The sequence below is a fragment of the Nerophis lumbriciformis genome, linkage group LG07 (genome assembly GCF_033978685.3).
Source record: "Nerophis lumbriciformis linkage group LG07, RoL_Nlum_v2.1, whole genome shotgun sequence".
Taxonomy (NCBI): Eukaryota; Metazoa; Chordata; class Actinopteri; order Syngnathiformes; family Syngnathidae; genus Nerophis; species Nerophis lumbriciformis.
This window is the reverse complement of record NC_084554.2, coordinates 40,752,661-40,777,908: the sequence shown is the minus strand read 5'-3', so window position 1 is coordinate 40,777,908 and position 25,248 is coordinate 40,752,661. Positions and strand designations below refer to the sequence as shown.

General features: G+C 41.1%; 1 protein-coding gene across 2 annotated transcripts in view; it reads left to right on the top strand.

Moving 5' to 3' along the window:
- Nucleotides 1-4,860: 4,860 nt before the first annotated feature.
- Nucleotides 4,861-25,248, top strand: part of LOC133609498 (enhancer of polycomb homolog 1-like) — a 62,942-nt gene continuing 42,554 nt past the window's right edge. Inside the window, exons 1-2 of one of the 2 annotated variants that reach the window (XM_061965108.1) lie at nucleotides 4,861-5,127; nucleotides 17,570-17,661. The gene's annotated coding sequence lies outside the window, so the exon portion shown is untranslated. Of the gene's footprint in view, nucleotides 5,128-17,499; nucleotides 17,662-25,248 lie in introns of those variants that run through there. The other variant, XM_061965109.2, reaches the window with a different exon arrangement.

Here is a 25,248-nt window from a genome sequence, read left to right as displayed (position 1 = left end):
ATGGACTTTATTGTCATTATATTTGCATATAACGAGATTAAGGACTCCAATTTAAGGTACGGTAGTGGAAACAAATATGGAATAAAAATAAATCACATAAGTAATAAAGATAAAAAATAAGAATTGAAATAAACAGACTACTATCCAATAAAAACAATAAGCAATCCTGTACAATATACAAAAAACTGTACAATATACAGAACAAAACAAGAGTACTGGAGTAATAAAGTAATGACAATCAGTGTCGGACGTATAGTCATGGGTGTAGAGGGAATACAGCAAAGGGCTCAGCACACAGCCCTGTGGAGAGCTGATGCTGAGTGTGCAGGAGGAGGAGAGATGGGGGCCAAGTTTCACTGTCTGGGGTCGGTTGGTCAGGAACAAAAGCAGGTGGGTGTGGGAAGGCCTAAATCCAGCAGTTTGGTGACCAGGATGTCTGGTTTGATGGTATTGAAGGCGGAGCTATAGTCTATGAAAAGCATACTTGCCAACCTTGAGACCTCCGATTTCGGGAGGTGGGGGGCGTGGTTGGGGGCGGGGTTAAGAGGGGAGGAGTATATTTACAGCTAGAATTCACCAAGTCAAGTATTTCATATATATATATATATATATATATATATATATATATATATATATATATATATATATATATATATATATAGGAAATACTTGACTTTCAGTGAATTCTAGCTATATATATATATTTATTTATTTTATTTATTTTATTATATATATATATATATATATATATATATATATATATATATATATATATATACATATACATATATATATATATATATATATATATATATATATATATATATATATATATATATATATTTATAAATAAGAGAAATACTTGAACTTCAGTGTTCATTTATTTACACACATACACACACATAACACTCATTTACTCATTGTTGAGTTAAGGGTTGAATTGTCCATCCTTGTTCTATTCTCTGTCACTATTTTTCTAACCATGCTGAACACCCTCTCTGATGATGCATTCTGCTTTGTCTCCTTGTTGTGTGCGCAGTTGTGCACTGCACTCTCTAAAAGCCGTAGATGTTATTGTCACATATGCATGTACAGTAGATGGCAGCATTGTCCTGTTTAAGAGTGTCACAACATTGCTGTTTACGGCAGACGAACTGCTTTACGGTAGACGAAAACGTGACTGCTGTTGTTGTGTGTTGTTACGGCGCTGGCAGGACGTTAATTAAACTGCCTAACAATAAACCCACGTAAGAAACCAAGAACTCGCCCTATTATTACGTGATTGGGCAGGCACGCTGTTTATATTGTGGGAAAGCGGACGTGAAAACAGGCTGTCGACACGTCACTCAGGTCCGCATGAATTTTGGGAGATTTTCGGGAGAAAATTTGTCCCGGGAGGTTTTCGGAAGAGGCGCTGAATTTCGGGAGTCTCCCGGAAAATCCGGGAGGGTTGGCAAGTATGATGAAAAGCATCCTGACAGAGCTCCCCCGGTGTTCCAGGTGGCTCAGTGCAGAGTGGAGAGCTATGGTTATGGCGTCATCCGTGGATCTGTTTGCCCGGTAGGCAAACTGTTGTGGGTCTAGAGTAGGGGGGAGGCAGGCTTGGATGTGGTGTAGGACCAGCCTCTCGAAGCACTTCATGATGACAGGTGTGAGTGCTACTGGGCGATAGTCGTTGAGGTTGTTTGTGGCAGCTTTCTTGGGTACTGGGATAATTGTGGCGGATTTAAGGCAGGGTGGAATGAGTGCCTGTGCCAACGAGAGGTTGAAGAGGACAGTGATTATGGAGGAGAGCTGGTCAGCGCATGTTTTGAGCACCTTCCCGGACCAGCCGCCTTCCTGGGGTTCACTGCCCTGAGCACCCGCCTGAACTCGTGCTCCTCAAGAGTGAGTGTGGGAGTGCTGGGGGATGGGGGGCTGGGGGTGGTGTGGCTGTGACTGGTTGTGATGTTTCAAAGCGAGCAAAGAAGTAGTTAAGCTCCCCTGCCAGCGATACATCCCGGTCCCCGGTTGTTGCGTCACAGCCTCTGTAGTTGGTGATGTGCTGTATGCCTTGCCACATCTGCCGTGGGTTGTTGCTTGAGAGATGGTCTTCGATCCTCTCTTTGTAGTCCTCTCTTCAGGTCCGCCCGTGCAGCGCTGTACAGAGCCCTGTCACCTGACCTGAAGGCGGTTTCACGGGCCTTGAGGATGATGCGGACCTGGCTTGTCATCCAGGGTTTCTGGTTTGGGTAAACCCGGATGCTTTTTTCTACAATATAATGAGTACTGTTTGTGTGTTAAATCAAAGAATCAGAAGAAAAGGGCTCTTGAATTGTTTAATTACAAAAGATCAGCAAGAAAAAAGGCCAAAAAAAATAAAAATAAATAAATATCTATCTGTCTCAGAACCAGCCAATGACGTGTAAAGTCAAAGGTCACGTGACTGCAAACGTCTTGAGTTTTGAATCGAGGATTTGCATAACAAAATTTTATGTACTGATTTTATTTTACACTAATCTGAATTTTTACACTGAATTTTTACACACTGGATTTTAAAACACTGAATTTTAACAAACGGAACACACACATTTTGCTCAGATGTTTTTCTTTAATTAAATTTATGTTTAAAAAATGTCCATCCATCCATCCATTTTCTACCGCTTATTCCCTTTTGGGGTCGCGGGGGGCGCTGGAGCTTATCTCAGCTACAATCGGGCGGAAGGCGGGGTACACCCTGGACAAGTCGCCACCTCATCGCAGGGCCAACACAGATAGACAGACAACATTCACACTCACATTCCCACACTAGGGCCAATTTAGTGTTGCCAATCAACCTATCCCCAGGTGCATGTCTTTGCACCTGGGGATTTTCAAAATGTCATTTCATAAAATTCAAACACAAAAAATTAAGTTACATGTATTTAGTATCCAAAAAAAGCTTTTGTAATAAAGACACAGATTAACCTCCATAGCAAGCACATACAGTCGTAGTCAAAAGTTTACATACACTTGTAAAGAACATCATGTCATGGCTGTCTTGAGTTTCCAATAATTTCTACAACTCTTATTTTTTTGTGATAGAGTGATTGGAGCACATACTTGTTGGTCACAAAAAACATCAATGAAGTTTGATTCTTTTATGAATTTATTATGAGTCTACTGAAAATGTGACCAAATCTGCTGGGTCAAAAGTATACATACAGCAATGTTAGTATTTACTCACATGTCCCTTGGCAAGTTTCACTGCAATAAGGCGCTTTTGGTAGCCATCCACAAGCTTCTGGTTGTATTTTTGACCACTCCTCTTGACAAAATTGGTGCAGTTCAGCTAAATGTGTTGGTTTTCTGACATGGACTTGTTTCTTCAGCATTGTCCACACGTTTAAGTCAGGACTTTGGGAAGGCCATTCTAAAACCTTAATTCTAGCCTGATTTAGCCATTACTTTACCACTTTTGACGTGTGTTTGGGGTCATTGTCCTGTTGGAACACCCGACTGCGCCCAAGACCCAACCTCCAGGCTGATGATTTTAGGTTGTCCTGAAGAATTTGGAGGTAATCCTCCTTTTTCATTATCCCATTTAAAGCATCAGTTCCATTGGCCCAAATCATAATACTACCGCCACCATGATTGACGGTATGAATTGGTGTTCCTGGAATTAAAGGCCTCACATTTTCTCCCCCAAACATATTGCTGGGTATTGTGGCCAAACAGCTCAATTTGTGTTTCATCTGACATCACATGGACAAAGATAAGACAAGTGTATGTAAACTTTGGACCACGACTGTAAATGCAGTTTGAATATCATTAAAGTAGTGTTAAAGTATGTTTTTTATCCCGTTCAACCGCCATATTAAATTACAAGTTCATATACAGAATGAAATGTTTTTATATTCAACATCTGTTGGAAACAATAAAAACAACAACAAAAACAGCAGCAGTACTCCTGTCACATAAAGGATCTTTTTTTTCCTGCTGAATCTTTACAAAAAGCAGAGGGGATCATTTTAGTTTTTGAAATGCATTTTGGAATGTATTAAGATAGATAGATAGATAGATAGATAGATAGATAGATAGATAGATTGATAGATAGATAGATAGATAGATAGATAGATAGATAGATAGATAGATAGATAGATAGATAGATAGATAGATAGATAGATTGATTGATTGAAACTTTTATTAGTAGATTGCACAGTACAGTACATATTCCGTACAATTGACCACTAAATGGTAACACCCGAATAAGTTTTTCAACTTGTTTAAGTCGGGGTCCACGTAAATCAATTCATGGTACAAATATATACTATCAGATAGATAGATACATAGATAGATAGATAGATGGATACCAAAGACTATAAAAATGGGACCCATTACCTCCCTGCTTGGCACTCAGCATCAAGGGTTGGAATTGGGGGTTAAATCACCAAAAATGATTCCCGGGCGCGGCCACCGCTGCTGCCCACTGCTCCCCTCACCTCCCAGGGGGTGATCAAGGGTGATGGGTCAAAGCAGAGAATAATCTCGCCACACCTAGTGTGTGTGTGACAATCATTGGTACTTTAACTTTAACTTTTTAGATGGATAGATAGATAGATAGATAGATAGATAGATAGATAGATAGATAGATAGATAGATAGATAGATAGATAGATAGATAGATAGATAGATAGTACTTTATTGATTCCTTCAGGAGAGTTCCCTCAAAAAATAAAAAAATTGAACATCCATAAATAAAAGAATAGTACTGCATTATGGTTGCTATTGTTTACAGTGTGTAGGCGGGGCTTATGTGCAAGTGTGCGCGCGCTTGTGGGCTCTCCTCTCTTGTGATTGGCTGGTTCAACACGCCAATCACCATTTTGCCTGCTAAGTGGCTTCTGGTCAGTTTTGGATGTTTTGTCGAAGTCACCTCCGAAAGCCTTGGAAGTTTATCCCGGGACTCATAACAACCTTCTTTTTGCGGAAAACTGTCGGATATGGACGAAGCATCGCCACCAGCTACTCGCACTTTGGAAAAAATAAGAGAATTATCGAAAGGAATTCCCTTCTCCGAGGCGACCTGAAGGGGAGCTAACCTGTTAGCTTTTGGCTTGCAGTATGTCAACCACCATCCTCCTACCCGGGGACTCTGCTATAAGAGCAGGTATGTTGGCGAACGAGATGTGTTCTGGTGCGTGTGGGTGACATCTACTAGAAGAAGCCCGAGGTTGGCGAGGGCAAGTCGGTTACGAGTTGCTGGAGGGAGTGGGGAGTCTCCAAAGTGTTAGCTCGGCTGGTAATAATGGCGCAGGGTCAGGCTAGGCTAGCTAGCACTGTGTAAACACAGCTGTGAACGACAAGCTAGCGCTCACTAAATCCCATTTCTGCCTTTTCACATCCATCCATCTGTTTCCTACCGCTTGTCCCTTTCGGGGTCGCGTGGGGATGCCTTCGTTCGTTAATGTATTTATTATTTGTACTTTTATTCCACTTAATGCGTATTCTGTTTTGTAGGCGTTGTAGTTAAACAGTCGCAGTGCATTCATCACAACGTTGGAAATGGCGACCCCCCCAAAAAAGGGACAAGCGGTTGAAAATGGATGGATGGCACTTCACATTCTTTCCCATAGAAATCCATCCAACTGTTATTATATACTGGCTTGTAATAGAATAATGTTTGCCCGTGGTTTTATATATACCGTATTAGGGCTGGGCGATATGGTATTTTTTTAATATCGCGATATTTTAAGGCCAAATCGCGATACATGATATACTGTCCATCCATCCATCCATCTTCTTCCGCTTATCCGAGGTCGGGTCGCGGGGGCAGCAGCCTAAGCAGGGAAGCCCAGACTTCCCTCTCCCCAGCCACTTCGTCCAGCTCCTCCCGGGGGATCCCGAGGCGTTCCCAGGCCAGCGGGGAGACATAGTCTTCCCAACGTGTCCTGGGTCTTCCTCGTGGCCTCCTACCGGTCGGACATGCCCTAAACACCTCCTTAGGGAGGCGCTCGGGTGGCATCCTGACCAGATGCCCGAACCACCTCATCTGGCTCCTCTCGATGCGGAGGAGCAGCGGCTTTACTTTGAGCTCCCCCCGGATGACAGAGCTTCTCACCCTATCTCTAAGGGAGAGCCCCGCCACCCGGCGGAGGAAACTCATTTCGGCCGCTTGTACCCGTGATCTTGTCCTTTCGGTCATAACCCAAAGCTCATGACCATAGGTGAGGATGGGAACGTAGATCGACCGGTAAATTGAGAGCTTTGCCTTCCGGCTCAGCTCCTTCTTCACCACAACGGATCGATACAGCGTCCGCATTACTGAAGACGCCGCACCGATCCGCCTGTCGATCTCACGATCCACTCTTCCCTCACTCGTGAACAAGACTCCGAGGTACTTGAACTCCTCCACTTGGGGCAAGATCTCCTCCCCAACCCGGAGATGGCACTCCACCCTTTTCCGGGCGAGAACCATGAACTCGGACTTGGAGGTGCTGATTCTCATCCCAGTCGCTTCACACTCAGCTGCGAACCGATCCAGTGAGAGCTGAAGATCCTGGCCAGATGAAGCCATCAGGACCAAATCATCTGCAAAAAGCAGAGACCTAATCCTGCAGCCACCAAACCGGATCCCCTCAACGCCTTGACTGCGCCTAGAAATTCTGTCCATAAAAGTTATGAACAGAATCGGTGACAAAGGGCAGCCTTGGCGGAGTCCAACCCTCACCGGAAACGTGTCCGACTTACTGCCGGCAATGCGAACCAAGCTCTGACACTGATCATGCAGGGAGCGGACCGCCACAATCAGACAGTCCGAAACCCCATACTCTCTGAGCACTCTCCACAGGACTTCCCGAGGGACACGGTCGAATGCCTTCTCCAAGTCCACAAAGCACATGTAGACTGGTTGGGCAAACTCCCATGCACCCTCAAGGACCCTGCCGAGAGTATAGAGCTGGTCCACAGTTCCACGACCAGGACGAAAACCACACTGTTCCTCCTGAATCCGAGGTTCGACTATCCGGCGTAGCCTCCTCTCCAGTACACCTGAATAGACCTTACCGGGAAGGCTGAGGAGTGTGATCCCACGATAGTTAGAACACACCCTTCGGTTCCCCTTTTTAAAGAGAGGAACCACCACCCCGGTCTGCCAATCCAGAGGTACTGCCCCCGATGTCCACGCGATGCTGCAGAGATGATATACTGTATATCTCGATATTTTGCCTTAGCCTTGAATTAACACTTGATGCATATAATCACAGCAGTATGATGATTCTATGTGTCTACATTAAAACATTATTCTTCATACTGCATTAAGAAATGCTAATTTTAAACTTTCAGGCAGAGAAGGAAATCACAACTGAAGAAATCACTATTTTTTTCATACGATGTTGATCTGGAAATGTTGGCCTCGGCATTTTGATGGTGTGGACGTGTGGCACCGAACGATGTCGACGTGCGGAGTAAGCACTGTTCTTTGTCTAGCGGGTGACTTTTCAAATGATGCTACATATTATCAGTGTAGCCGAGTGTCCTGGGTTCGCCTATACAGTGTACTTATCTAATAAAATAATAAACAGGAGACATTAGAGCAGGTTCGGTAGCCACCGCTTCTTTGTCAACATCACACACCTCCTTCCACAACCACACACACCCTACGTCACAGACCTACGGCAACAACTCTGGAGGGACAAAACTCCTCCTCCTTACCTAACACACTCCAGTAACTTGGGACACCCTGAACTGTTTGTTACAGCAGTAATGCTACTTTTTATAGCAACGCTTTTGCTCCACACTTGACAAATTACGGTTATCTGTTCGACATATTCCCAATTGAAGCCAAACCACCGCCAGACGATGGACCCCCCGCTGTTTTTCTTGGGAATTAATTATTCCTCCATTTGTTACCAGATTCACACCTTCTTTCTCTTGTATTACCGCTAGCATCACAGCTAACGTTAGCCATGCTGCTACCTCTCTGCTCTTGGAGGGCGTATACGTATGTGACATATGACGTGACAGTATGTGACGTGTGTAAGAAGGTGTGCTTGCTGTCTGTGAGAAGGAGAGACCGGAAAGAGCAGAGTGCATTGAAACAGTGTAGGACTGACTTGGTAGGATATGTACTGCGAGCAGAGAACATAGTGAGTTCAGATAGCATAAGAACAAGTATATACATTAGAAATACATTTGATTATTTACATTTGGTTATTTACAATCCGGGGAGGTGGGATGTGGAAGGGGGAGGGTGTTAGTCAAGGGTTGAAGTTTCCTGGAAGTGTTGTGTTAGTGCGGTTTTGAAGGAGGATAGAGATGCACTTTCTTTTACACCTGTTGGGAGTGCATTCCATATTGATGTGGCATAGAAGGAGAATGAGTTTAGACCTTTGTTAGATCGGAATCTGGGTTTAACATGGTTTGTGGAATTCCCCCTGGTGTTGTGGTTAGGGATGTCCTGATCCGATATTTGGATCGGATCGGCCGCCGATATTTGCCAAAAAATGCGTATCGGCAAGGCATGGGAAAATGCCGATCCAGATCCAGTTTTAAAAAAACAACAACTCCGGTCCGTGTTTTCCAACGCACCGATTTAAATAATACATTCCACTTTTCTGCTGCTCCCTAATTTCCGTTCCGCATTTTCCAGCACACCTTCAACACATCCACAGGTCTGTGGATTCTCACGCAGTTGCTTTTAGCTGCTGGCATTACACGACAGGCTCTTCTCACTCTTTTCTGTGTCTCCCTCTCACAGACAGCAAGCGCACCTTCTTACACACGTCACATACTGTCACGTCATACGTCACATACGTATACGCCCTCCCCGAGCAGAGAGGTAGCAGCATGGCTAACGTTAGCTGTGATGCTAGCGCAGCCATGTGACCAACGTTCCCTCTAAGGTGCGCGCCTGTGCAATTGCGCACTGCTCAAGCGTCCTTTGCGCATAGCAATTATATGCCACGCACAAAATCAAATAAAAAAATAAGCGCATAACAATTTTCGACACACAAACACAACAGAGAAAACAGTTTTCGTCATCATTGTTCAAATATTGTAACGTCTGTCGAGACGCTTATCTCCATTCGGTGCCACACGTCCACAACATCAAAATGCCGAGGCAAAAATGTCCACATCAACACCGTATGAAAAAATTAGTGATTTTTTTTAGTTGTGATTTCCTTCTCTGCATGAAAGTTTAAAAGTAGCATACATTAATGCAGTATGAAGAAGAATGTTTTAATGTAGACATGCAAGCCTTGAAAGAAAATTTTGAAAATCCAGACTACATTTCCTGCAAATGTGTGCATTTCTACCCTATATTTTAACTTTAGATTTATTCAAAGGCCATATCGCCCAGCCCTAGTTCAATGATGCCATTTCTGTTTGTCTTGTATAATTTTGTATATTTTGTGTTTATCCTTGAATAAACAGGTCAGTTTCTTGTTACCAACCATTGTGTATTATTCAAACTCCCCTAATTCAGCTGGCTAGTTGTTATCAAGAGTACTAAAACCCTTTTCAACATGATTCTGACAACTAAGTAGGCTAAATAACTTTAAACTTTAATACATGCTCGGATAGGCCAGTATCGGTCAGTATCGGTATCGGTCGGTATCGGATCGGAAGTGCAAAAACAATATCGGTATCGGATCGGAAGTGCAAAAACCTGGATCGGGACATCCCTAGTTGTGGTTATGGCGTCCAGTGACGTGCGGTGAATTCTACACCAGGTGAGGCATACATACTTTTGGAGTTTTGTTTTCTTCTTCTTCTTTTTTTTTACTTACATTCACATGTGCAGCTCTAATCATTGTTTATTTTTGGTTGCACATTAGAATAACAGGAAAAAGAAGGGCGTAATTCGCTTTCATAAAAACATTATCATAATGATACTAGGGCTGGGCGATATGGCCTTTTATTAATATTAATAATAGGGGACGGCGTGGCGAAGTTGGGAGAGTGGCCGTGCCAGCAATCTCAGGGTTACTGGTTCAATCCCCACCTTCTACCACTTTAGTCACGTCTGTTGTGTCCTTGAACAAGACACTTCACCCTTGCTCCTGATGGGTCCTGGTTAGCGCCTTGCATGGCAGCTCCCGCCATCAGTGTGGGAATTTGTGTGTTTATGGGTGAATATGGAAATAGTGTCAAAGCGTTTTGCGTTCCTTAAAAAAAGGTAGAAAAGCGCTATAAAAGTACAACCCATTTACCATATCTCGATATTTTTAGGCCATGTCATGATACACAATATATATATCGATATTTTGCCTTAGCCTTGAATTAACACTTAATGCATATAATCACAGAAGTATGATGATTCTATGTGTCTACATTAAAACATTCTTCTTCATACTGCATTAATATATTCTCATTTTAAACTTTCATGCAGAGAGGGAAATCACAACTAAGTCAGTTAACCAAAACTGTATTTATTAAACAGTTATTAAGCAGTGGCACAAACATTCATGTCATTTCAAAACAGAAAGTGCAAGATTGTCAGAGACATTTTAAAACAAGCTACTAGTGCACTGTTGTGCATGATGTCACCAAGATGACTTATCAAAACAACACTAAATTAAAGTGTACTTTTTGGACAGAACGCCACTACAATAGTTTAAAACAAATAAAGTGCACTTTTGTGCATGATGTCACACAAGATATTTCAATAACTGTCAAATAAAAATTAGCTCCATAATAGGAAATCAAATAGTGTATGTCCTTCGCTATGTGGTAGGTTACTGTGGACTAAAAAAGCAATCTTCATTCTCTAGCGGGTGACTTTTCAAATGATGCTACAAATTAGCACTAATGCTACTTTTTGTAGCAACGCTTTTGCCGCATACTTGACATATTACTGTTGTTTGTTCAACACATTCCCGCTTGAAGCCAAACCACCGCCAGATGATGGACCCCGTGCTGTTTTTCTTGGGAATTAATTCTTCCTTCATTTGTTACCAGATTCGCACCTTCTCTCTCTCGTATTACCACTCGCACCGCGAGCATCACAGCTAATGTTACCTATTGCGCTACCTCTCTGCTGGGCGAGGGCGAATGACGTTGCACGCGCGACAGTATGTGACGTATGTAAGAAGGTGCGCTTGTTTTATGCCTCTGAGAAGGAGAGACAAGAAAGAGTGAGAAACACCTGTAGTGTAATGCCCGCAGCTAAAAGCAACTGCGTGAGAACGTATACTCGAACATCACGATATAGTCATTTTCTATATCGCACAGAGACAAACCCGCGATATATCGAGTATATTCGATATATCGCCCTGCCCTAAATGATACTATGATATGATAAATGGGTCCAAAAAGATTGATAAAGTTGTTATTAAATACTTTTTGGTCCCATTTGCTTTTAACAAAATAAATCAAGAATTGTGAGTGTATCCCACCTTTCTGTATTTGTATCTGAAGCAGCAATGGCTATCCTCCATGAAAAGGTACTTTGTATGACCACATTCATTTTGTCTTAAAGTCCAGTTTAGAGAAGTATTTAATCTTGGATACAGTATATATATTGGCAGACATCCATCCATCCATTTTCTACCACTTGTCCTTTTCGGGGTTGCAGTGCTGAAGCCTATCTCAGCTGCATTCGGGCGGAAGGCGGGGTACACCCTGGACAAGTCGCCACCTCATCGCAGGGCCAACGCAGATAGACAGACAACATTCACACTCACATTCCCACACTAAGTGTGTATGTGTTTCAGTATTGGCAGACACATTCACTTAATTCAATTTCATTCCAAGCAATAAAACATATTTTTGCATCTGACAAAAAACACCCACAAACGCTGGCTTACTCTAATAAAAATGCCATCTTTGTTATAAATACAGTTTTTTTAAAAAAAGGAAGGAAAAAAAAGTCTGGCTTCTGCTGGAGAGACATGTCTGCTAGTTTGAGCGCCCCCACTTCTCCCAGTGTGGCGAGTCAGAGTACTGTTGAGGCATTAAACTGCAAGTTGACAATATATCGCCCCCTACCTTGAGGCAGAGGTACTTGCTGCCTCATGGCCTGCCTTTTCCCTGTGGCAACAAGCACACGCTCAATACACTTTGTGTATAGCCATGGAGGCACTTCCTGTGACTGCTTCGCTTCTCGTCTGCCGCATTATTTTGATCTGGAAACACAGAATTTCCGCGATTTTGACAATGAAAATTATCAAAATATACAGGAATCACACCAAAATCACATAGAAAGCATAGATTGAAAGAGAAATATTAAAATGTATTTTATTTTATTACTTCGCTTTTGAACATCTCATGGTTAAGCCTTTTACCCCCTGGTGCCTCCCCTGACCAGCACGTCACTACTACTTTCATTCCGCTTAAAGGGGAACATTATCACCAGACCTATCTAAGCGTCAATATATACCTTGATGTTGCAGAAAAAAGACCATATATTTTTTTAACCGATTTCCGAACTCTAAATGGGTGAATTTTGGCGAATTAAACGACCCCAAAGGGAATAAGCGGTAGAAAATGGATGGATGGATGGATGGATAAACGCCTTTCTATTATTCGCTCTTGGAGCGATGACGTCACAACGTGAAGTCACATCGGGAAGCAATCCGCCATTTTCTCAAACACCGAGTCAAATCAGCTCTGTTATTTTCCGTTTTTTCGACTGTTTTCCGTACCTTGGAGACATCATGCCTCGTCGGTGTGTTGTCGGAGGGTGTAACAACACAAACAGGGACGGATTCAAGTTGCACCAGTGGCCCAAAGATACGAAAGTGGCAAGAAATTGGACGTTTGTTCCGCATACTTTACCGACGAAAGCTATGCTACGACAGAGATGGCAAGAATGTGTGGATATCAATCAATCAATCAATCAATGTTTATTTATATAGCCCTAAATCACAAGTGTCTCAAAGGGCTGCACAAGCCACAACGACATCCTCGGTACAAAGCCCACATAAGGGCAAGGAAAAACTCACCCCAGTGGGACGTCGATGTGAATGACTATGAGAAACCTTGGAGAGGACCGCATATGTGGGAAACCCCCCCCCCTCCCCCCCTCTAGGGGAGACCGAAAGCAATGGATGTCGAGTGGGTCTGACATAATATTGTGAGAGTCCAGTCCATAGTGGATCCAACATAATAGTAAGAGTCCAGTCCATAGTGGGGCCAGCAGGACACCATCCCGAGCGGAGACGGGTCAGCAGCGCAGATATGTTCCCAGCCGATGCACAGGCGAGCGGTCCACCCCGGGTCCCGACTCTGGACAGCCAGCACTTCATCCATGGCCACCGGACCTGTGCCCCCCCCCTCCACAAGGAAGAGGGGAGCAGAGGAGAAAAGAAAAGAAACGGCAGATCAACTGGTCTAACAGGGGGGCTATTTAAAGGCTAGAGTATACAAATGAGTTTTAAGATGGGACTTAAATGCTTCTACTGAGGTAGCATCTCTAATTGTTACCGGGAGGGCATTCCATAGTACTGGAGCCCGAATAGAAAACGCTCTATAGCCCGCAGACTTTTTTTGGGCTCTGGGAATCACTAATAAGCCGGAGTTCTTTGAACGCAAATTTCTTGCCGGGACATATGGTACAATGCAATCGACAAGATAGGACGGAGCTAGACCGTGTAGTATTTTATACGTAAGTAGTAAAACCTTAAAGTCACATCTTAAGTGCACAGGAAGCCAGTGCAGGTGAGCCAGTATAGGCGTAATATGATCAAACTTTCTTGTTCTTGTCAAAAGTCTAGCAGCCGCATTTTGTACCAATTGTAGTCTTTTAATGCTAGACATAGGGAGACCCGAAAATAATACGTTACAGTAGTCGAGACGAGACGTAACGAACGCATGAATAATGATCTCAGCGTCGCTAGTGGATAAAATAGAACGAATTTTAGCGATATTACAGAGATGAAAGAAGGCCGTTTTAGTAACACTCTTAATGTGTGATTCAAACGAGAGAGTTGGGTCGAAGATAATACCCAGATTCTTTACTGATTCGCCTTGTGTAATTGTTTGGTTGTCAAATGTTAAGGTGGTATTATTAAATAAATGTCGGTGTTTAGCAGGACCGATAATCAGCATTTCCGTTTTCTTGGCGTTGAGTTGCAAGAAGTTAGCGGACATCCATTGTTTAATTTCATTAAGACACGCCTCCAGCTGACTACAATCCGGCGTGTTGGTCAGCTTTAGGGGCATGTAGAGTTGGGTGTCATCAGCATAACAATGAAAGCGAACACCGTATTTGCGTATGATGTCGCCTAGCGGCAGCATGTATATACTGAAGAGTGCAGGGCCAAGAACCGAACCCTGAGGAACTCCGCACGTTACCTTAACATAGTCCGAGGTCACATTATTATGGGAGACGCATTGCATCCTGTCAGTAAGATAAGAGTTAAACCACGACAAAGCTAAGTCTGACATACCAATACGTGTTTTGATACGCTCTAATAAAATATTATGATCGACGGTATCGAAAGCAGCGCTAAGATCAAGAAGCAGCAACATAGATGACGCATCAGAATCCATCGTTAGCAGTAGCTCATTAGTCATTTTTGCGAGGGCTGTCTCCGTAGAGTGATTTGCCCTGAAACCGGATTGAAAAGGTTCACAGAGATTGTTAGACACTAAGTGTTCATTTAGCTGCTGTACGACAATTTTTTCGAGGATTTTCGAAATAAAGGGAAGGTGGGACACCGGTCGGTAGTTTACCATGAGGTCAGGATCAAGGTTAGGTCTTTTGAGCAGAGGATGAATAACCGCTTTCTTGAATGCTAGGGGAACAGTGCCAGAGGAAAGTGATAAGTTTATAATATTTAGCACTGATGGACCTAATAATACAAAAAGCTCCATGATAAGTTTCCCAGGAAGTGGGTCAAGTAAACATGTTGTTTGTTTTATCCCACTTACACGCCGTAATAGTTCCTCTAATATTATTTCATCAAAAAGAGAGAGACTATTTTGTATTGCAGTATCCGTCGTAGATACAGTTGTATCTGTGTTAATAGAACCCAGTTGTAGCTGGGATGCATTGTCTTTAATCTCCTTTCTAATGAGTTCAATTTTCTTATTAAAGAAATTCATAAAGTCATCTGCCGAATGGGTGGAGCTGTTGGGAGGAGTCCCTTGTTGGGTTAGCGATGCTACTGTACGAAACAAAAATTTAGGGTCGTTTTTGTTGACGCGGATGAGATTTGAGTAATATTTAGCTTTAGCTAAGGTAAGCATGCGTTTATACGATATTAAACTATCACTCCATGCTTGATGGAAAACCTCAAGCTTGGTCGCGCGCCATTTGCGTTCCAACTTTCTACATGATAATTTATGAGCTCTGGTTTCTTCTGTAAACCATGGGGTGCGCCTTTTAGGGGCCCTTTTTTGTTTTAGCGGTGCTATACTATCAATGGTTTTGCGCAGGGCATTGTCAAAGTTGTTAGTTAGGTTATCAATAGAGCCGACATAATTTGGGAATGGTGCCAAGTGGGGCGGTATAGCTCGGTTGGTAAAGTGGCCGTGCCATGAACTTGAGGGTTGCAGGTTCGATCCCCGCTTCCGCCATCCTAGTCACTGCCGTTGTGTCCTTGGGCAAGACACTTTACCCACCTGCTCCCAGTGCCACCCACACTGGTTTAAATGTAACTTAGATATTGGGTTTTCACTATGTAAAGCGCTTTGGGTCACTAGAGAAAAGCGCTATATAAATATAATTCACACAATTACCGAAGGCAGTAGGTCAGCAAGAGTCATCGTTGTGGCAGCATTAATGTTGCGGCTGCTATAGCAGTTATTATTATTATTAGTTTGTTGACAATGAGTCAGAACTTCGAATTTTATAAGGTAATGATCGGACATTACTTTAGTATACGGGAGTACCATAACTTTGGAGGTGGTGACACCCCTGACCAGCACTAGATCTATCGTATTACCGTTGCGATGCGTAGGTTCATTTATTATTTGTGTAAGACCACAGCTATCAATTATAGCCTGGAGCGCCACGCACTGAGGGTCAGATGGGGTATTCATATGGATATTAAAGTCCCCCATTATGATTATATTGTCTGCGTGCGTCACTAGATCAGCAACGAACTCTGAGAATTCATTGATAAAGTCCGAGTAGGGCCCTGGGGGGCGGTAGATAACAGCCATATCGAGAGGCAGCGGTGCGACAGACCTCATAGTAAGCACCTCAAACGATTTGTATTTATTATTTAGGTTAGGGGTAAGGTTAAAGTTTTCATTGTATATTAGTGCGACCCCCCCACCCCTTTTAAGGGGACGGGCAATATGCGCATTCGTATAGTTAGAAGGAGATGCCTCATTTAGCGCAAAAAAATCATCTGGTTTGAGCCAGGTTTCGCTAAGACCAATGACGTTAAGATTGTTGTCTCTAATGACCTCATTAACTAATAACGTTTTGGGAGACAATGATCTTATGTTTAAAAAGCCCATATTATAAGTATTGGGCTGTTTTGACGAGTTTTTGTTTAAATGATCCGTAGTAGCAATATTAATAATGTTGCGTTTATTATACGTAGTGCACTTTAAATAGTTTCGACCATATCTAGGAATTGACACTCAAAGCAGATGCATTTCCAACTGGACTGGACAGATCAGCTTTCAGGAAAAGAGAGCGGATGAGGGTATGTCTACAGAATATATTAATTGATGAAAACTGGGCTGTCTGCACTCTCAAAGTGCATGTTGTTGCCAAATGTATTTCATATGCTGTAAACCTAGTTCATAGTTGTTGGTTTCCTTTAATGCCAAACAAACACTTACCAATCGTTGGTTAGAAGGCGATCGCCGAATTCGTCCTCGCTTTCTCCCGTGTCGCTGGCTGTCGTGTCGTTTTCGTCGTTTTCGCTTGCATACGGTTCAAACCGATATGGCTCAATAGCTTCAGTTTATTCTTCAATTTCGTTTTCGCTACCTGCCTCCACACTACAACCATCCGTTTCAATACATGCGTAATCTGTTGAATCGCTTAAACCGCTGAAATCCGAGTCTGAATCCGAGCTAATGTCGCTATACCTTGCTGTTCTATGCGCCATGTTTGTTTGTGTTGGCATCACTGTGTGACGTCACAGGAAAATGGATGGGTGTTTATAACGATGGTTAAAATCAGGCACTTTGAAGCTTTTTTTTAGGGATATTGCGTGATGGGTAACATTTTGAAAAAAACTTTGAAAAATAAAATAAGCCACTGGGAACTGATTTTTAATGGTTTTAACCCTTCTGAAATTGTGATAATGTTCCCCTTTACTGCGCGTTCTGTTTTGTAGACGTTGTAGTTAAACAGTCGCAGTGCATTCATCACAACGTTGGAAATAGCATCGACTTGAGCTTTCATTTGCATGGAACCACTTCACATTATTTTCCATAGAAATCCATCCATCCATCCATCCATTTTCTACTGCTTGTCCCTTTCGGGGTCGCGGGGGGTGCTGGAGTCTATCTCAGCTGCATTCGGGCGGAAGGCGGGATACACCCTGGACAAGTCACCACCTCATCACAGATAGACAACATTCACACACGTGGGACCAATTAGTGTTGCCAATCAAATCCATCCACCTGTTATTATATACTGGCTTATAATTAAAATGATGTTCGCCGGTGGTTTTATATATGCTGTCTTTTGCTTTAAGGTCCTCCAGAATGCTTCACAGATGTTGGAATATCACTCCCAAATGGATGATGTTTTTCAAGAAGATTCAGCAATGCCAACAAGAATTCTCAGGTTAAATGCATGTTTTATGTTTTCCCCCACTTCCTTTTAAAGTACCAGTATAATGGAACAACATGTTGACTATATTGAAACAATTATTATTTATTCCTGATTTACAACACCCAAAAGACCTACAAATTTTGCGAGTAAATACACTGTGTTCCAAATTATTATGCAAATTGGATTTAAGAGTCAAAAAACTTTTTTTTGTTTGTTTTTCCATTAAACTCATGGATGGTATTGTGTTTCAAGGCTCTCTAGATCAGTGGTCCCCAACCACCGGTCGATTGGTACCGGGCCGCACAAGAAAAAAAAGAAAAAAATTACTAAATAATTCTGTTATTAATATTTCTGGTTCCTACATTATATATCAATATAGATCAATACAGTCTGCAGGGATACAGTCGGTAAGCACACATGATTGTATTTTTTTATGACAAATAATAAAATAAAAACCGCCCCTCCCCCGTCCGTGGAACAAATTTTCGAGCGTTGACCGGTCCGCATTTACAAACAGGTTGGGAACCACTGCTCTAGATCATTGACATCAGTCTCAGACACCTGTGATAAATAGTCTCCCAGGTGAGCCCAATCAAAGGAAAACTACTTAAAAGTGATCTTACACATTATTAAGCAGGCCACAGTTTTCAAGCGATATGGGGAAGAAAAACAATCTCTCTGCTGCTGAAAAGCGTAAGACAGTACACTACCTTGCTCAGGGTATGAAAACATTGGATATTTCCAAAAAAACGTATGCGTGATCATCGAACTGTAAAGACATGTGTTGCTAATGATGTGAATGATCATTGTGTGATTGCAGTAGTGCGAGACACAAGGATTCCTAAAAGCAAGCCTCGTCTTGTTGAAAAACGTAATATGAAATTATTTGAGACGCAAGCTTTTTTACATGACTTGCATCTTTTTAATTGGGATAGAATTGCTCTTTTTGATAATGTTGAACTGGGAAATATTTTCACGAAAACTTCTTGAGTATAGTGAACAAACATGCCCCTTTTAGAAAATGTAGGGTTAAAGGACGTGAAAATCAGTGGTTTACATCGGACCTGTCAGATTTATTGCATGAGCGTAATGCTGCTTGGGCCAGGGCACGCAAGTCAGGGTTAGAAGCAGATTGGTTGAATTTTAGACAATTAAGAAATCAATTTACCTCTCTCCTTCGGAAAGTCAAATCAGAATTTTATTTCTCCACAACAACCGAAAATCTCAAACACCCAAAGAAGTTTTGGAAAATCATCAAATCTTTGTCCGGCTGCTGTAATTCAGTCAATCTCCCACCTAGTATACTTGTTGATGGTGTCAGAGTAAGTGACAGAAGAGAAATGGGTAGTCATTTTAATAATCATTTTATTTCCTCTGGTTTTCTCTACAATTCTGACAACTCTACTGAAGCTCCGCTAACTCCGGAAAGAACCGTTGAAAATACCCAGGTTTTTAACTTTACTCCCTTTACCACAACAGAGGTCACGAGGGCTCTAAAACAACTTAAACCTAGAAAGCCAGCTGGCTCAGATAAGTTGGAGCCGCTCTTTTTAAAGTTGGCAGCTGAAATTATAGCTGAACCACTGACTCACATTTTTAACCTTACTCTAATTTCAAATGAAATCCCTTTGGATTGGAAATCTGCCCTTGTAATCCCCCTATTAAAAGGAGGTGACCCTAGTAATCTAAATAATTACAAACCGATCTCTAAACTCTCTGTTCTGGCAAAAGTGCTTGAATCCCTTATCAGTGAACAGATAAAATACTTTTTAGACACAAATTTTATTCTGTCACCATTTCAGTCAGGTTTTCGTAGAAATCACAGTACTGTTACTGCTGCTATGAAGTTTATAAATGATGTAACTGAAGCTCTTGACAAGAAGCAGTGCTGTCTGTCCCTCTTTATTGACTTTTCAAAGGTATTTGATACTGTTGATCATGTCATTTTAATCAAACGTCTTTCAGCTATTGGTTTTTCTCAGCAAGCAGTTGGATGGTTTGCAAATTACCTCACAAGTAGAACTCAGGCTGTTCAGATAGAAGGTTCCTCCTCGGACGTACTGCAAGTGAAAAAGGGTGTCCCTCAAGGTTCTGTGTTGGGCCCCTTATTATTCACTATTTACATAAATAATCGTGGACAGAATATTCCGAACTCAACTTTCCATTTCTATGCTGATGATACTGTCATATACTGCACAGCACCCACTCTTGCTGAGGCTTTTAAATATCTACAACATGCATTTGACAGAGTACAAGAACAACTTTGCTATCTTCAACTGGTTTTAAATGCAGAGAAAACAAAGTGTATGCTCTTTACCACATCAAAAACTGTAAGATCATCACTGTGTGAGAACATTTTAACAAGAAATGGGCAACAAATTATGTTAGTATCTGCTTTTAAATATTTAGGATTTTTAATTGATGACCACTTGAGTTTTAAGGAGCACATTCAGTATGTTGTAAAAAAAACTGAAACTTTTACTGGGATTTTATTATAGAAACAAGTCTTGCTTTTCTTTTACTGTGAAACAGAAATTGGTGGAAACAACCTTTTTACCTGTTATTGACTATGGAGATGTGTTGTACATGAATGCTACTGCTGGTTGTCTCCACAAGCTGGATAGTGTGTACCACGGGGCACTGAGATTCATCACCAACTGCGCTCCCCTTACTCACCATTGTGTGTTATACTCAATGGTTAACTGGACATCTTTATGTGCTCGACGCCTCAATCATTGGTATGTTTTCATCTACAAAACCATTCTGGGTATCACTCCATCTTATCTGTCTTGTCTTTTAACAAAGAAACAAGGAAGTCACAATCTTCGTTCAATGAATGTTCTGCAATTTGTCGTCCCCAAAGTAAGAACTGAACTGGGCAAGAAAGCATTTAGGTTTTCAGCATCGAAGGCTTGGAATAACCTACAATCGAACATTAAACTTCAAACCCTAGTTACGTTGAATGAGTTTAAAGCTTCTGTGAAAGGACTGCCGTCTACCTTGTCTGTATGCACATGTGTCATGTGAGCAAGTTTTAATGTTGTAAATGTGATGTTTTATGTATTTGTTTACTGTTTTTAATGTAACCTTGCTACTGCCCTCTTGGCCAGGTCTCCCTTGGAAAAGAGATCTTTGATCTCAATGGGATTTTACCTGGTTAAATAAAGGCTAATAATAATAATAATTCAGAGCATAGGTGAGTTTGTGCAGATAAACGCAAAATAAACAAAGTATCTGCCAGACAACTACATCGAATTAAGAGAGAAGCTGCTAAAAGGCCATTGCAAAGCTGCAAAGATATATTACTAGGGTGTATGATCCTCAGGAAGTTTGCATGTGTGCTTAAAGCTAATAATCGGCCACCCCTAAACAATGCTCACAAGGAGAAACGGTTGCAGTGGGCTCAGGAATACATGAAGAACCCTAGATGGCCCAGATGGCTGGAGCAGCGGATGGTTGGTGAATGGCCACAATGTCCCAACAAGGCTGAGACAGCAGCAAGGGGCTGACGTGTCATGTTTTGGGCTGGAATCATGGGGAGAGAGTTGGTAGGTCCCTTTAGGATCCCCGAGGGTGTGAAAATGACCTCTGCAAAGTATGTAGAGTTTCTGACTGACCACTTTCTTCCATGGTACTAAAAGAAGAACAGTACCTTCGGACAAAAAATATTTTTCATTCATGACAATGCCCCTACTCATGCTGCAAAGAACACCACTGAGTCACTGGCTGCTATGGGCATAAGGGGAGAGAAACTGATGGTGTGGCCACTTTCATCTCCTGACCTCAACCCTATTGAGAACCTCTGGAGCATCATCAACCAAAAGATCTATGAGGGTAGGAGACAGTTCATATCCAAGCAGCAGCTCTGGGACGCTATTCTAACATCCTGCAAAGAAATTAAAGCTGAAACTGTCCAAAAACTCACAAGTTCAATGGATGCAAGGCTTTTATGAAAGTAATATCAGGCAAGGGGTCCTATATTAACATGTAACTCAGCTTGTTTCATCAAAAGTTATTTCAATCAAAAATGTTTTAATTGATACGGTCTTATAATGCTACAAATTCAACATGTGACCATTTTGAGTTTTTTACAGTCTATATGATGTCTTGAAACACTGTTCTGCTTAATAATTTAGAACAGTGGACTTTAAGTTATTTATTGTATTTATTTATTGTACAAATACTGTTATTTCGAGATTTGTTCAATGAAATTTGAATTAAACTCTTAACGGCTGATGACTTGAAAATTATACTGACTGACATTTGCATCATTTATTTATGAACATTTGAGTAAAATGTACTTTGCATAATAATTTGGAACACAGTGTCGATATGATCAACATAATATAAATCTTGCAGAGATTCCGGAGCCATATTGAGCATGAGCAGTACGGACCGTAGCATGGGTTACCTGTATCGTTGCACCTCTAGGAAGCACAATTTTATATATATGAACAAAATGACAGTTGTCAGTTGTTAGCATATATTACCTCGATCAAACATGGTGGAAATGTTTGTTACAAGATACTGTAGTAGGGATGCAGTACTCTGTATAATCCTGCACGGGACAATCCGCTTTAATAAAAAATGAATAAAAAATTGTGATATTAATTGAGATTGGATGATATGATAAAATTAATCGTGAACATTTTTTTGGCCATATCGCCCAGCCCTATTGCCTAAAATGTATTAATAAATGAAAGTTTTTCTGTAGTTAAAAATTTAAACGGTATTACTAACCGTCTGGAATATTACCGCGGTTTATCATTATACGGTCTACTGTTACTTCCCCAGTTAGGGCTTATGATAACAATATAGCTAATACTTGGTTAATATTCAGGTCATAAGATGCAAGTGGAGTATTTTTGGATGGTTATTTAGAGGGCTTTATGGGCACCCCAGTTGACTCCATTGTTAGTTGACTTTTGCTAACGTTAATTTGAGTTAGAATGCATTAAAAAGAAAAAAGTGTTCTTGTCTTACATAGGGTTTGTGAATGACAGCAATTTTTTCCCATTTTCGCATATTTCCAATATGACTGATCTGCTGACAATGGGCAGAGTGCAGAGAAATTTCCCCCCATGATGTCATCAGATCCCTAAAGTATGAAAAATGCCAAAGACGCATATTCAAAATGGCTGTTTAAAATGGTGGTATTTTGTGGGCGTTTAGACAATATTTTCACGTAAACTTGTGGATTGCAAATACAATTGGTCATGGTTTAACAGAGGTAATTAATTATTGATGCCAAATAACCAGGCATGTTAAGCAGGAATACATCCTTCACATGTAAGCTTGGGGTCACAGCAAGCTTTAAGTACAAGTATAATCGGCAAATAAATGCTATTCATATGCTGAATTGTGTCAATGCATTGTCCAGTTGTAATAATCAGCCTTCTCGTGTTGCCAATATTTAATAAAAGGGTGGGGTTTGTTTGGATTTAACCTTTACCGGTATATTTCATTTGCAAAATGAAAAGTAGAAAATAGTTAACACCAGGTGGAAATCTTTGCAAGACAATGAGGGTGTTGGTTCGAGTGAAATATGTTGTTTGTAGATACAGTATATTAATTCAGATAAGTTATCTATCTCAACCTGCGTAATGCAGTGAGGTTTTTCTATGCTGCTTCCTGCTTGAGTTTGTCATAAGTAGATCATCTACAATAGGGCTCTTAAAATGGTGGTGTGCAGGATGAATTCAACCCTTAAATGGCATCAAAGTGAGTCGCCAGTTTAGCTCGAAACTTGAGATTCTTTTGCAGCAGGTTGCAAAAAATTTAAGAAAACTTGCAAAAGCAGATTCCTAAAAAACAAATGCAAATGCTCCCTGTAATGTAAAGCATCTGAGACCAGTATTTTTCTGGATTAAAAACAACACAGCACTCCTGTCATGCAGAAGATCTTTGAATCCTAGTTTTGCGGAAGATCTTTAAAAAAAGAACACTCCTACCATTTAAAGGATATTTGACTAGCATTTTTGCAGTGTGTCCTAAAAGAAAACTGCACTTCTTTTGGAATGTTGCCTATCATTCACAGTCATTATGTGAGACAAGCACACACATGTTTTGTATGCATTCTCATTTCTGAAACTGAACTGAACTGAACTAAACTGAACTGAACTGAAATAAAAGCTAGCAATTCACATAACAATGGAGGTAATAGGATTTTCTCTATTCTATCCTATACAGCGCTCTAAAAAAACATCCAAAAACCTCCATCGTGGTTTTATATACACGCTGTAAGTATATATGTAATTTAGTAACAGGCACATTCATTATAACATGTAATATTTATGTATTATGCTCATTTTAAGCTTACGGCAGTGCAATAGTTTCACACTCATCACAACATTTGCTATTTCCTATTTCCTTTTACTAGAACAACACTCCTACTCCTGAGAGACAACAAAGACTACTTTGGGACAAATGATGATCCAGAAACTTTAATTTTTGGGCCTAATCATAATCTTCACGCAGGTTAAAAAAAAAAGTGGTCGAAAATAACCTTCTTTTTGTGTCCTTCTTGCAATGTCTGGGTCTAAGTTAAATGTCAAAGTTGACCAACTTATCACCTTCTACTATACTAGTGAGAGGCATGATTTACAATGTAGAATAATTTTTACCAGCTCAGAGGCAATGCACCAGGTCAATATTTTAATAAAATTAATGTAAAAAATAAAGTATAGTTACAGCAATGTACAACGTGCAGTGACATACATTCTGACAAAAGCATCTTTTTTAATGCCGCTAGTCTGGTCTATCGGCGAGTGTGCAGTTGTAACTAATAATATGACCGGCATATAAATACAACATTCTTAAACATTTTTTGAAGGATTCATTTGATACGTTTTAAGAGGGTGGGACAATCTGGGAACGCCTCCACAAACAGCCATCTTGCAGACACTCAAAAAAAGGGTTAAATAAGGGACTGTGGAGCAAAATTGAAACACGACGCTTATCCAAAACATGTTTCATCCAACACAAGGAAGGGTTTTAAATGTAAAAAAAAAAAATCATCGTAGGTGCCCTTTAAAAACAGCAGTGGGCTTCCATAAGGATGTAATGTTAAACAGTGTTAATGATAAACCGCGGTAAAACTCCTGACGGTCAGTATTTCCGTTTAAAATTAAAATTACTACGTCACATTAATCGAAAGTGAAGAACACGCCATCCGTTTTGCTTTTAAAAAACACTCAATTCAATATTTCTTCTGCCAATTTTTTTTTTTTTAATGAAATGTGGTTTAAAAAATTCAGCGTGTGTTGAAGTACTTCTTGACCACATTCAACAATACAGTGATAATAGTACCCCTTATAGTTTTGGTCACAAAAACGTCATCTGACATTTTCATATCAGTGCATCCCAAGAAGCCACTTCTGTCATGCGAAAGGTCTTCAACTAGCATTTTTTTGTTGTCGAGTTTTAGAAACAGCAGGGCGCTTCTGTCACTTGCAGGGTCTTTGCAGTATGTCCTTAAAAACAGCAGAATACTCCTGTCATACAGAATATATTTGATTTGCGTTTTCTGTTTTTTTTTTGCCGATCCGTAAAAACAAAAGTGGGCTCTTGTCAGAAAGACGATGATTGATTGATGTTTTT